The following is a 14,499-nucleotide window of genomic DNA, read 5'->3' as shown; positions in this document are numbered from 1 at the left end:
TAGTTTCAATCCCTTGTTATTTCTTTAGATTAGTGGTTCTCAGTGAGCATGGTCCTGTCACACAGAAGGTGTTTGGAAATTTGTGGAGGAGATTTTGGTTATTTTCCCTACAAATGGTAGTCAGTGATGGGAAAGGGTATTTTGATCATTTCCTCCACTTTAGTCAATAATGGGAAGGGGTAATTACAGTTGTATAGGAATGTTAGATGATTTCAGTGTATGAGACAGTCTCAGAGGACACACACATTGTCCTACCTACATTTTACTAATGTCTTTTTTTTTTTAACATCTTTATTGGAGTATAATTGCTTTACATTGTTGTGTTAGTTTCTGCTGTCTAACAAAGTGAATCAGCTATACGTATGCATATATCCCCATATCCCCTCCTTCTTGCATCTCCCTCCCACCCTCCCTATCCCACCCCTCTAGGTGGTCACAGAGCACCGAGCTGATGTCCCTGTGCTATGCGGCTTACTAGTGCCTTGCCTTTTTGATAAAGACTTTTGTTGTTTCATTGATTTAATTTCAACTTTAATTTTTGTTGAAAATCAGCTGGCTACACAAAGGTAGCATGTTTATGGATTCTCTTATATTAACCTATCTGTCCATCCTAATGCCAATACCACCCTATTTAGTTTATTGTATGATAGTTGGGGTTGATTTTTCCCTGAGGGGACATTTGGCAATGCCTGGAGACATCTTCGGTTGTTACAATTGAGGAGAGGTGTTGCTACTGGCATCTAGTTGTTAGATGCTAGGGATACTGATAAAAAAATCTTTCGTACATAGGACAACTCCCACAAGAATCATCTGGCCTAATGTCATTGTGCCGAGATTGAAGAACCCTACTGTATCTTTACAGTAACTCTTGAAATAAGGTAGTATCAGTCCTCCAACCTTGTTAATCTTTTTCAAAATTGCCTTGGATATTCAAGGTCCTTTGCATTTTTATAGAAATTACAAATGAGCTTGTAAACTGGAAATTTGATTGGGATTGCATTTAATCTATAGATTAGTTTGGCGAGAATTTACATCTTAACTATTTTGAGTCTTTGGATTCATTAACCTGATATATAACCATTTATTTAAGTTTTCTTTTATTTCTCTCAGTAACGTTTTGTAGTTTTTAGTATTAAAAGCTTTCCATATCTTTTGTTGAATTTACTCTTGAGTATTTTATGTGTTTGGATGCTCTTATATATTATTTCCTTAAATTTTGTTTACTGTTTGCTGCTAGTATGTAATAATACAATTGATTTCTTGAGTACTGCATTTATCTATTAATTCTGTTATCTTTTGTAGACTCCTTAGGATTTTATGTGTTAATAATCATGTTGTCTGCAAATGAAGATAACTCCTTTTCCATCTTTATGACTTTTATTTCTTTCCTTTTTTTGTTTTGTTTTTGTGGGTTTTTTTCTCCTTATGCACTGGCTAGGTACTTGAGTAAAATTTTAATTAGAAGTGATGGACATCCTCATTCTTTGGAGGAAAGTGTTCAGTATGTCAGTATTAATTATTTTGTGATAGTCCTTTGTCAGGTTGAGGAAGTTTTCTCCTATTTCTAATTTCTGAAAATTTTTAATCATGAATGAATGTTGGATTTTCTCAAATACTTTTCTGTGAATGTACTGATCAGGTGTTTTTATCTCCTTTATTAATATGACTTTTAAGTCAATTAATTGACTTTTCAATGATAGTACCAATAGATATGTATTTCTGGGATAAACTCCAGTTGGTCATGATACATAATCTTTTTTATATATTGCTGGACTCTTTTTGCTAATATTTAGCTAATTTGTGTGTTCATGAAGGATACGGGTATATAATTTTATTTTCTTATAATGTATTTGTCAGGTTTTGGTATTAGGATTATTTAGATCTTATAAACAATTTCCCTCCTTATAATGAAAACTGTTTTGTAATATTGTATAATTTATTTAACATAGAATTCACTAGTAAAACCATCTGGACTTGGAGCTTTCTTTGTGGAAATTTTTTTATTACAAATGCAATTTCTTTAATAGATAGAAGGTATAATAGAGATCTCCAGGGAAACAGACCAGATTTTTTAAATCAAAAACTGATTTTAAAAACCTGGTTTTTATCAAACCCGACAATCTCTACTTTTTAATTGGAGAATTGAGACTATTTGTATTTAATTATTAACATAGTTAGATATGTCTACAACTTTGCTATTTGTTTGCTATTTTTCTCACTTTTCTTTCTATTCATTCCCTGTTTTCTTTCTGCTGAATATTGTTTCATGTGCTGTAAAATGTAAGCACTTACAAAAGGATAATTTCATTCACCCCTATGTCATCCTTTGTGCTATTGTGTCATATATTTACTTTGACATAACTTGTAAATTCCACAATTCAGTGTAATTGCTTTTGCTTTAGATTGATATTTATCTTAGAAGTAAATATGAGTAGAAAATAAATAGCATTTTATGTTTATGTACACATTGCCAATTTCCAGTTCTTTTCATTTCTTTGTGTAGATTGAAGTTTTCATGTGGTAGAATTTCCCTTGAGCCTGAAGAAATTTTTTTTCCTTTTTTTTTTTAGCATTTCTTCTTGTGGAAGTCTGCTGCCCACAAGTTCTCTCAGGTATCTTTATTATATCCTCATTTATGAAGGATATTTTAATAGATTCAGAATAGTCAATTTAAAGTATTTTTTCTTTTACTACTTTGATGATGTTTGTTATCTGGCCTCCATTAGTTCTGAAAAGACATTAAGTGTCATTCATTTCTTTGTTCCATGGTGTGAAATGTACCCCTTTGTTCCCCTTGCTCCTTTATTTGGGTTTTCAGTAGTAAGTATCATTCATGTGCCAAGGTGTGTTTTCTTTGTGTTTATCATGTTTGGTATTCTCTGAGCATTTTTGATCTGTTGATCCAAGATGTTTTTCATAAAATTTAGGAAATTTTTAGCCATTATTTCTTCAAGTTTTTTTTTTCTTTCTGCTCCATTCTCTCCTTTTTTTCTGGGACTAATTACATGTATAACACACTATTTCATATTACCCCACATGTCACAGACATTCTGTTCATATTTTTCAGTCCTTTATTGTATCTGAAATCAGTTCATATTATTTCTTTTGTAGTCCATCTTTTTTTTTTTTAATACGTAATTCGATCCACTTTACTTTTTCCCATATGTAAAGAACCTATCTTTTTTTTTTTTTTTTTTTTTTATTTATTTATGGCTGTGTTGGGTCTTCGTTTCTGTGCGAGGGCTTTCTCCAGTTGTGGCAAGCGGGGGCCACTCTTCATTGCGGCGCGCGGGCCTCTCACCATCGCGGCCTCTCTTGTTGTGGAGCACAGGCTCTGGATGCGCAGGCTCAGTAATTGTGGCTCACGGGCCCAGTTGCTCCGCGGCATGTGGGATCTTCCCAGACCAGGGCTCGAACCCGTGTCCCCTGCATTGTCAGGCAGACTCTCAACCACTGCGCCACCAGGGAAGCCTGTAGTCCATCTTTAAGTTCACTGACTTTTTTCTGCAATTTCCAGTCAGTGAACTTTTTGTTTTAGATATAGCTTTCAGTTCTAGAATTTCCAGTTGGTTTATTTTGTTTGTTTTCTTTTTTTTCCTGCCACGATTCCCCATTTTTTTTTTTTCAGCAAGTCCTTCTTTTCCTTTTCGTTGCTGAATGTATTTATCATAGCTGTTCTGAGGTCTTTTATTTCCAACTTTTGGGTCTTTTCAAGGTCTTTTATCATGTCTGCTTTTTTCCTGCTTCTTTATATGTCTAGTAATTTTTTGTGTGTGTGCAGAATGTTGCTGCTAATAGCTGTAGGGAATCTAGGTTTTCATCTTTTTTACAGGTGTTGAGTTTTATTCTGGTAGGCAATTGAATTACTGTTAGTTTTTCATTCTGCCAGCCCTGTTTTTATTCTAAGTTAGTGTAGATCTATTTTGGTTTTGTGTTTAGTCCTAGGATGCAGCCTTTTCTCTGGGGTACGGTCCTTATTCCTAAGGTATGAGTTACTGGGATCTCAACTGAATACCCAAGGTGCTGGATTAAGAATCCAGTGTGGTCTTACCACCCTGTCTGGGTAGAACTCTATCTCCCAGCACTTTGTGACCTTGGGTGTCTGATATCTGGTTATCTCTGCACCAAACAACAGCAGCCTCTTTCTGCTGTGCTTAGCAAGTCTCATTCTGTATATGGGGGTACAGGGTTCTCTTTTGCACACATTTCTTCTATCCAGTAGTCTGTTCCATAATTTCAACTGCTTCATAAACCATTAGCTCAAATCTTTCATTTTTCTGCTCATTAACATCACGGTGCTGTGCCTGGGTTCTTTCTCTTTGACCCTTAGTCCCAAGGTCTACTCAGGAAGCCAGATCACACATGGTGCTTATTTTGAATGTTTTCCTTCCATAAAACATCAGTTTTTCACTGCCCATTGTCCCATCCAGTGCCTGTAAACAGTTATGTCACATATCTTTTCCAGTTGTTTAGTTGCTTACTGAAGAAGTCTAGTAACAGTGAGTCTGTCATGGTCAGAAGCCTACTGAACCTATGTATTCTTAATTTGCCTGTAACATAGAGATATAAAAATTGCATGTAGAAAGTATTTATTTTGGGTTTGCAGGTTGTTTTTCAGACCTACTGCAATACTGTCTCCAGAAACAATTTTTCTATAAGCTCTTGTATTATTGTTTTGTTTTCCAATCCATCAGCTATTCCTTGTCACCTATTAAAGGGTATGGTTTCCAAGGTCTTTTTATATACTTGACACTGAATTTATGTCTCAGCATGAGGTACAGTTAAAAGATACATGGTAAGTTTTCTGCTGTACTTCATCACTATTGTCTACCATGTTACAACTTGGGGAATTGGGTACTGCACTTATAAATAAGGTCTAGCTCACTTGAAGAGTGTTGTATTGTCTCATATTTTATGTATTGATTGTTTTTAAATTTGCCTTGACATGTTATGCTACTTCAATTAAGGTCATTCCCTTTCTCGTTGTATATATACATTCGCACTAACTTTTATTCTAGTATTCCCCTGTACCTCTTCTTTTTTATTTTCCTGTGCTTGTATGGAATGGCTTCTCTTAAGTCCAGATTTATTTATCATAGACAAGTACTGAGCACTGACAATTTCATTATGTCTTCTAGTGTGGTTTTGTTACTGCATTTTTTATTGAAATATGTATTATTTTACTATTACTTTTTCTCCTATATTTTATACTTAAGGGATATATATATAAATATACACATACATAATGTGTATATGTAGATTAGATTATTTTAAATTTCTGTCATGATAAGAATAGGGGCATTACAAAAATATTTATTGTAAAAAGTAGACTTGGGCCTGATAATGTTGAGAACCATTGCCTTAAACATATCAAAATGTATTTATTTTACAATTTGAATCTAATCAACCCAATATCTGAGGTCTTTGGTTCTGATTCTACTGGCTTAGTTCATGCTACCCTATTTTTCTTTTGTTTTTTATGATTTTTTTTAACCAGTCATATTTCTTGGACTTTTACCTGTAGGAATTCTTTGACTCCTGGCTTGAAAAATACATTTTTTTCCAGGGATTTTTTTGTATTTGCCTGGAGACATTTGTACCAACTGGGAACCATTTTATGAGAAATGCTCAGCTTATGCCACATCCCCACGTGAGCTGCATTCTGGGTTGTGGTTATCACGTCTCAGGGGAGACTTGTTTTCTCTTCCTCCCAGCACCATTCTGTGGGTGGGAAAGTTTCCATGCCATACTCTTCTTCAGGGCAAATTTGTTTTTCATTTATCTTTACGTTGTGGGTGCAGTTTTGGGGGGGTTCCGGCTCTATGGGACAGGATCTCCTATGACACCCCCAACTTCTGGGCAGATCCTAGACTTTGTTTCCTGCCCCTTCTGCTTCATCATCCCCGTTACAAGGTCAAAGCTTAAGGTTGGCAGTGTTATATGGATGCCTCCAGGGTGAGAGTCTGTTTCATTGCTCCACTTACTGCCCTGGTTTCCTGCTTTCACTTCCTTTTTGACTTCTAAGCATTCCTTACTTTCTTGCCTGATCAGTAATGCATTTCAAAAGATGTTTTAAAAATATTTTGTCCAGTATTTTTAGTCGTTTTCAGCGGTATGGTCAGAGTATTTTTATATGCTACTTTGAAGGCAATATAATTCTTTTTTTTTGGTATGGTTGACTCAAAATTTTTTTTATTTTTTGCTAGTGTGAGTATTTAAAAAGTACTTGTGTCATTTTTCTTTCTCTTTTTGTGAATTTCCTGTTCGTGTCTTTTTTGTTTTTCTATTTGTCTCTGGTGATTTTCAAAAAAATGTATATTATACAGCTTTGGAAGGGGCTTATTCTCTGCTCTTTGAGGGACTCCTTTTTCCTAAGATATGCATGTTTGATTCTGAGGAAGTTAAGTCTGATACTGGCACTGCAGTTCAATTTTAGCTCCTTAATCCTTTTGTATTCATTGTATGTTCTATCTGAGGCTTCTTACTACTGCTTGCTTGCTAAATCCATCAGCCTATTTTAATACCTCATCTTATTAGCCACTTTCTCCACTACAAAACTGTATTTTCTTTTTTAACTGGGTAAACCCCTCTTTTTTGCCTTCCTACTGTCGACTGAAAAAAATTGCACATAACTCTCAACTTTTAGGTTGTGCAATGCTGTTTCAGTCGACACTACTACCCTCTGACTGTTCCTTCTTAGACACCTCACTGGTTCTTCCACCTGAAAATTATTAAGGAGAAGTATTTCTGAAAACTTTGTCTGCAGGTCTCTTCTCACTCTTCACATTTTGCCGGTTGACCTTTGTCCCATGGCTTTAACTACTGTCTGTCCTTTCAATGACACCTCCCAAATCTGTGACTTCAACCTTAGCATCTCCTCAAGTTTCAGACTAGCAGTATCTCCAAGGATGCACATCAACATACAGTTAACTTTTAGTTCTCCCATTACAACGTCTTTGAAAACTCCTTATATAGTGAATACTGAAGCTTAGTCAAAAAAGTCCGAAAGGCTTGTCAAAAGATGACTAGATAAAGGGAAATTGAGCTGAATTTGGTAGCTTTTGCCCAGGAGATGAGGCTGTTGCCATAGGGTTGTATGATGGCCTAGTGGGTGCCTGTTAGTCTGCAATATTGTCTAGAATACAGGACAGTAATGTCAGTACAAAAAGTATGGTAGGTGGGAAGGCATGCCTTTATTTCTTTTTGACATTAGTCACTCTGTACCTCACCCACTTTCCGGATGATGCCCTTTTGGTACTAAATTCTCTCTTTTCCACCTTTAGGTTCCAGCAGCTCATAGTAATTTTCCTTTTCACTGTTTTTATTTTTTATTACACTATTAAAAAGTAATACATGGTGACTAATTTAATAAATTTTTGTTTCATTTATATTATCTAAGATAATACTAATATGGTCATCACTGGTTGGTAATTGAGTGGACCAAGTGGGTTGATAGATGTACCTGGAGTATAACAATGACCAATCTTTGGCATGGCATCAAGACAGAGACCAGGAATGTATCCCCAAATGAACAAGATACTGAGAAAACTGTTTATAGGTTTAGGAAAGTTGACCCAAGAGTAAGCTTTATGTTTCCATTTTGCTTTTAAAAGACAAAAAAATAGTGAAGATTTTCGTAGTCCCCTTTCCTTTTCTTTGAGGCATCCAAGTAATATAACAGTAGACACTATGAATGCAATGATGAATGATGGAACTTACAGGAAAATTAATCAGTATTGGAAGACATCTGGAAACAAGGGGTCAAAATGACCTTGAAGAGATGAATTGAGTTTGAGATTACAGAAAAACATCAAAGTGGGAATAATTTGTGAGTGATCAGCATAAACAAAATAGTTTGTTTAAGGAAATGGATCAGTTTTTCAAAGGAGAGATGATATAGATAAGCTTACATTTGGATTTTGGTGAATCCAGGAAGATACTGAGAATAAGATAGGAAAATAATGTCAGAAAGGTAGAAAGAAAAGCAATATAAAGTGTGTCCTAAGAGCTAGATGAAAGAGTAGTTTCTAGAATATAGGAATAGTGAGCAAATTTCCCATACATAAAGCTGTATTATATACAGATTAGTGTCTTTATAATTTTCTTCATGTACAAAATTTCCTGATAGAATTTATTAAAACAAAGTTACTCTAGATTTGATTTTTAGGGACTCCAAGATATAAATCAGAAAAATACTGAACATTTCAACAGTTACCTACATACAAGAAAAATTGCTTGGCACCTGCAACCAAGCAAATTAATTTACTTATCAAAATGCAGAGTAGGAGATGGTAAAGAAAATCCCAGTGGACAAGGAATGGTAAATGCAAATTAATTATAGCGCATTCGTCAGATAAGCAATATATCATTATTAGGCTATTTAGTTTGTTCTCTTCACTGTTCTTGAAAATGGAAAGATATTTTAAGCTTTTCCTGTTATTTATTTTTGTTTTCTCCCACTGTAATTCATGAGAACTGCAATTCTTCTACCATTAATTATCTCACCACCAGTGGAGTGCAAGTGCTTCAGGAATATAATATCTAAGATTAGGGATAGGGAAAGAAATTGTACCTACCATTTATATAGAGCTTTGTAGTTTGCAAAGCATTTTAAATATTTATTTCACTTGAGACCAACAGCAACCATGTGAAGTAAGTGGGAATCATTATCATCTTTAAAAAGGATTCCTGAATGATGAAACTTATTTATGGATGAGGAAACCCAGAGAGATTAAGTGATTTATCGTGCATCACTGGAGTTATAAGGTGAAATCCTGGGCTATCCATTATTAGGTTTGTGGTCATGAGCAATGCATGTGTCAGCTTTGAAACTCAATTTTTTTCAACTCTAAGATGAAAGATTAAAAAAATATTAAACTATAAAATATATTTAATATTCTGCTTAGTAATCTTGGTTTCCATTTGCTTTTTTTTAAAATAAGTTTATTTATTTAATTTATTTATTTTTGGCTGCATTGGGTATTCATTGCTGCGCATGGGCTTTCTCTAGTTGCAGCGAGCGGGGGCTACTCTTCGCTGGGGTGCGTGGGCTTCTCATTGCGGTGGCTTCTGTTGTTGCGGAGCACAGGCTCTAGGCATGCGGGCCTCAGTAGTTGTAGCTCACGGGCTCAGTAGTTGTGGCTCACGGGCTCTGGCGCACTGGCTCAGTTGCTCTGTGGCATGTGGGATCCTCCTGGACCAGGGCTCGAACCTGTGTCCCCTACACTGGCAGGCGGACTCTTAACCACTACCACTGTGCCACCAGGGATACCCTCCATTTGCTTCTGCAAGCTAGCCAATTAATTGCCTTCCTAGACATATCCTCCAGTTTTCCACTTCTGTTTTCTTATTCATGCCATATATTCAAATGGCATGTTTTCTCTTCTATCTAAACAAATCTTACTCATTTTAAATAGCCTTTAACTAGCTTGTTGTAGCCAGGTCAGCTCCTTTACAAAACCATTCCTATTGCTCCCAATAATTGTGACCATGTCTTTTCTTGAAAAGATGTTAACACTTTCTTTCTCTTACACCATTTGTCAAACTCTATGTTTTATTAGCTGCCAATATACCAGGAAGAATAGTCATCACCAGTTACTATCTGAGTTTAGTGGACTCTTGTAAAACATATTTTAAAAATAATTTTACAGGTAGTTTACAGATATAAAAATAAAAGGATGTTGTAAAAAACAACTGGATTAGAAATTAATAAGAATTTAAATGTAACAAACCCAAATTTTATTCCATATTTTTCTGGTGTGAAGATATACACATCCAAAAAAATGTATTCTTTTTCACCTGTCAGACTGGCAAAAATAAAAACCCTTGTTAAAAAAAAAAAAAGATATACACATCCAAAGTTGGCAATATCCTTTGAATGAAAGTAATTGCTCATAGCTGAGCTGGGTACATAGCCATCTTATAAATAATGATCTAGATTTCAAATATATTTCTAAGAGTCCAGCTTTTTATTACCTCTAGTTTTTCTTGCACTTCTATCATGAAAATACAGTGCTTTGAAAACTTTTTTGGCTCGTAATTTTGTTGAAGAGAGGGTGGTCATTTTCCTCATCAGTAGCAACAAAATATTTTCATTTTAGATATTGATTAGAATGATCAATTCAATGAGCTTTTTCATTTCTGTGCTGTTTATCTCCTTTCAGTCAGTGCCTTCAGCATTTATCTACTTATGAACCATATCAAGTAAATTCCCTAGCACAAACTTGATAAAAGGTGAAAGCATCCTGTTACATGTCCTTTTTAGTAAACATATCTTGTCAAAAAAATACTGCATGATGACATTCTCCTTGAAGGACTAACTGAATAACAGATTTCTTTTTTGTCCATAGAAATATATTGTTCACTCATTGATTCTTGAGTTTGATAAAATATATTTCTAGGATATATTATGTGAAGACTCATAATCTGAGATTTAGCTTATATGATTAATTTCATCATCATTATTAGAGTCTGGAGTATTACTGTCTGCCGTTTTGTATTTGTATTCTTTTTCATCTAACAGTTGTGAAATATCTTCTATCATTTTCTTCTCTTTGCTGTTATGGACAGAAAATGAAAATTTCTGAATTCTCAACTGTGTTCGATGAAGAGTTAAAAAGAAAAAGACAACAGAAGTCCTGTCTCCTGATGTCTTTTATACCTTCTGGAAAGATCAGACGAAACTTTGGGCATTGCAATAACAAGGATGATGAAATAGCAATGATTTATTTCACTATTTTATCATCCCTCTAGATGATCACATCATTTTTAAATTTTCTTTTTTTTTGTCTGTGAAAGCCTTAAATTCAATATGGTTATTTGCCAGTTATCAGAAAATTATTTAATTGTTTAATTAATAGATTTCTCTGGAGGCAGATCAAAATAATGTTAAGCAGGTTAAGTCCTCTGCAAACAGTTTTGAACACCAGGATTGCATGGGGCAATTGAGTAATGATTTTTATAATCTCAATTCCAAATGAACATGTAGCATAACTGATATTTAGGGTTATAAAATTAGAGAAGATCGAGACTATTGCATCTAGGTATTTAAAATCCTCCCCCCCGCCCCGCCCCTTGTTTTTTCTTTCTCTGAGTTGCTTCTGGTGTCAGGTGCCTCTCCTCCCAGCTTGGACCAACTCATTTCAATAATGCTTTTACGAGAAAACTTGTCCTCCTCATCCTTTTGCCCTTCCCACCGTCTACCTTTCCAACCCCAACTCTAGATAAATTTGGGTCTCTTCAACCTCCCATTGCCCACTATGGGGCTGGCAAATATTTCTCAGATAAAGTCATAAAATCAAGCTGAGTTGTGAGTTGTGAGGGTAGAGAGATACCAAGATCATAGACAGTTTAAATTGGGAGACAATCAAGAGAATTCAAGTCTTAGCACCATCTTGCAAGTGAGATGGAGAGTTACTTAGTAGTAGAGCTAAAAACAAGTTCTGAAGTTTCCTGACCTTTGTTTCAATGAGTTTCCAGCATAGTGAATTGGGAAGTAGGAAAGTTATATAAAATATGAGAGAAGAGAAAAAGCATTAAGGTGGCCTGAAGTTCTGTAAGGGAAATAGTCTAAGCCCCCTCCCCACCCCAGCTTTATTGAAGTATAGTCAACAGGTAAAATTGTAAGATTTTTAAAGTGTACATTGTGACGATTTGATATACATATACACTGCAAAAGAATTCCTCCCATCTAGTTAATTAACACGTCCATCACCTCACATCTTTATCTTTTTTTTTGTAAGAACATTTAAGTTCTACTCTCTTGGCAAATTTCAATTATACAGTACAATATTATCATCTGTAGTCACCATGTTATACGTTAGATCCTCAGACCTTATTCATCTTACAGCTTGAGAGTTTGTATACTTTTACCAACCTTTCCCTATTTCTCCCACCCTCCAACCCCTGGCAGCCACTTTTCTATTCTCTCTTTCTATGAGGTCAACTTTTTTTTTAGATTCAACATATAAGTATTTGTCTTTCAGTGTCTGACTTATTACACTCAGCATAATGCCTCTGAGGTTCATCCATGTTGTTGCAAATGGCAGGATTCCATTCTTTCTTATGGCTGAATAATATTCCATTGTGTATATAAAAATGCCACATTTTCTTTATCCATTCATCCATTGATGAACACTTAGGTTGTTTCTATGTCTTGGCTATTTTAAATAATGTTACAGTGAACATGGGGGTGCAGATATCTTTTCAAGATAAGGATTTCGTTTCCCTTGGGTCTATACCCAAAAGTGGAATTGCTGGATCCTATGGTAGTTCTATTTTGAATTTTTTGAAGACTCTCCGTACTGTTTTCCACAGTGGCTGCACCAATGTACATTCCCACCAGTAGTGCACAAGGGTTCTCTTTTCTTCACATCCTCATCAATACTTGTTATCCCTTGTCTTTTTGATGACAGCCGTTCTAATAGGTGTAAGGTGATATCTCATTGTGGTTTTGATTTACATTTCCCCGATGATTAGTGATTAGCACCTTTTCATGTATCTGTTGGCCATTTGTATGTTTTCTGTGGAAAAAATTAAATTTTCATATTATTTTCAGCTCCTTAGCATAGTTGGATATAATTCCCAGGAATATGAAAGAGCAAAGTGTTTCAAGGTATAGGAAAAATAAGATCACTGAGAAGAAACACAAAACGTAAATTGGGTCCAATAACCCTGAGAATTAAAGTTAGTTGTGCATTTATCTGATCTCTTTTCTAGATTTTATGTGCTTAAAGAACAAGGTCATCATAATGTCATAATGATCTTTGCATCTCATGCAGTGGCTTCTCTGGGATAGATTTACTGTATAAGAATTATAGGACAGTTTTCAAAAAAGGTAACATCATGACTCTCATACAGATATAAAATGAGCAAGTGTTAAAGATTTTATTTAACTCAAATGAGGGAAACAAGCAGATGTTATAACCTTTTCAAAGGAGAATCCAAAGAACAGACACATTTGTAGTTGAGGAATATTGAAATTATGCAAATGGAAGCAACACTAGCTTTTTCCACATGGGAAAGGGAAGTAAATTGAACCTGACAGGGCAGAATTTGCTACTCTACGGGCAAGAATAACTTTGCAATTATCAGCGATTTAAAGAGCTGTAAGATAACTCCCGTACAATCAGAATCAGATAATCCATAATTGTGAATGCTAGGTCTAGGCAATGCACAGTTTTCCAGGGAAGCACAACTTTTTCCTTACACATATGTTGTATTCAATTAAATTATAAACATAAAACATATAAAGAGAACTTCACACTCAGTGTGATAAATAACACTTTGCCACTTGTAGCTCTCATATTTTTAAATGTTTATTTGTTTTCTGAAATACATACATTTTTAGAGTTTCAAGATCAAGTATCATCCAGAGAAGGTTACCTCCTTTCACCACACCTACCAGGATATTTGTCAAGAATTTTTTTGTTAGGGAGTTCCCTGATAGTGGTTAGGATTCTGGGCTTTCACTGCTGTGGCCTGGGTTCAGTCCCTGGCTGGGGAACTGAGAGCCTGCAAGCCACGCAGCACAGCCAAAAAAACAAACAAACAAAAAAATAGGTTTTTTTTGTTAGAGAAACACAGAAAAATTCTTTAGTGACTTTGTTTCTTTTGTCCCACTGAGAGAATAAACCAAATTCTTCATGTAAACTTTACCAGCCAAATTTAAAGGATGACCAAAGGAGATGAAAACTCCATTGTTCAAATGCTAAAGGAATTGTATTCAAGGCAAGCCATAGTTTGGCTTATAGAATATGCACACATAAATTTGTTAATGTGTAGAATCTAGTCATAATGGTTTGCACTTATTAAGAGTATTTGGACATGGCTTGGCTCCGTCCAAGGACCTATCTGCTCTTCTCATACCTACCTTCAGTTTTTACCTCCATCCTTGGCTCCACGGCTGTCTCTTTTTATACTAGTGGCTGTGTGTTCACAGAGTCACAGCCTTGAAATGTTCAAGTAGGGAAACAAAATTCCTTAAGGAATCAGTGATGAGAGGAAAGATCTGCAAGGATGCCTTAGCAGCTTGACCATCAATCTTTAGTCATATGAAAAGCTGGGATGATGTGAAGGGCAACTGCAGCCAGTAAGGAGGGAAAAAAAGAAGTAGCCATGAGGCCAAGAATACCTGACATGGCTTTAATTTTCAAGATGAGACCTACACAGAGAGGAGATAATATCACAGTTTATAGAGGTTATCTGAACATAGTAGCAATTTTCCTTGTTCAGCTTTCACCTACCTACCTATATATGTCCATGGTAAACAATTTAAGAACTGCTGATTCTTGGCAAAGAGCAATATATAGCCAGTCACAGGAAGACCAATTGGGCTAGAGGGGGAAGTGAACAGAGGTCATTTACATCTCATCTGTACTTCATCATTTTCCTCAGCAGTAGCTGGTGCTGGAATGGGAGATCAAACTTATCGATTGTCAGAAGCCTTTCCTTAGTGATTTCAGCAGAATAGTTTTAACTCCTTCTGATTCCTGAGTAGCT

General features: G+C 35.4%; 1 protein-coding gene across 2 annotated transcripts in view; it reads left to right on the top strand.

Moving 5' to 3' along the window:
• Positions 1-14,499, top strand: part of LIN28B (lin-28 homolog B) — a 123,063-nt gene that overhangs the window by 97,849 nt on the left and 10,715 nt on the right. The gene's annotated exons all lie outside the window — the stretch shown is intronic.

This window comes from Eubalaena glacialis, chromosome 12 (assembly GCF_028564815.1).
Source record: "Eubalaena glacialis isolate mEubGla1 chromosome 12, mEubGla1.1.hap2.+ XY, whole genome shotgun sequence".
NCBI lineage: Eukaryota > Metazoa > Chordata > Mammalia > Artiodactyla > Balaenidae > Eubalaena > Eubalaena glacialis.
Note: the sequence above shows the minus strand (reverse complement) of the source record. Positions and strands in the feature narration are given on the sequence as shown.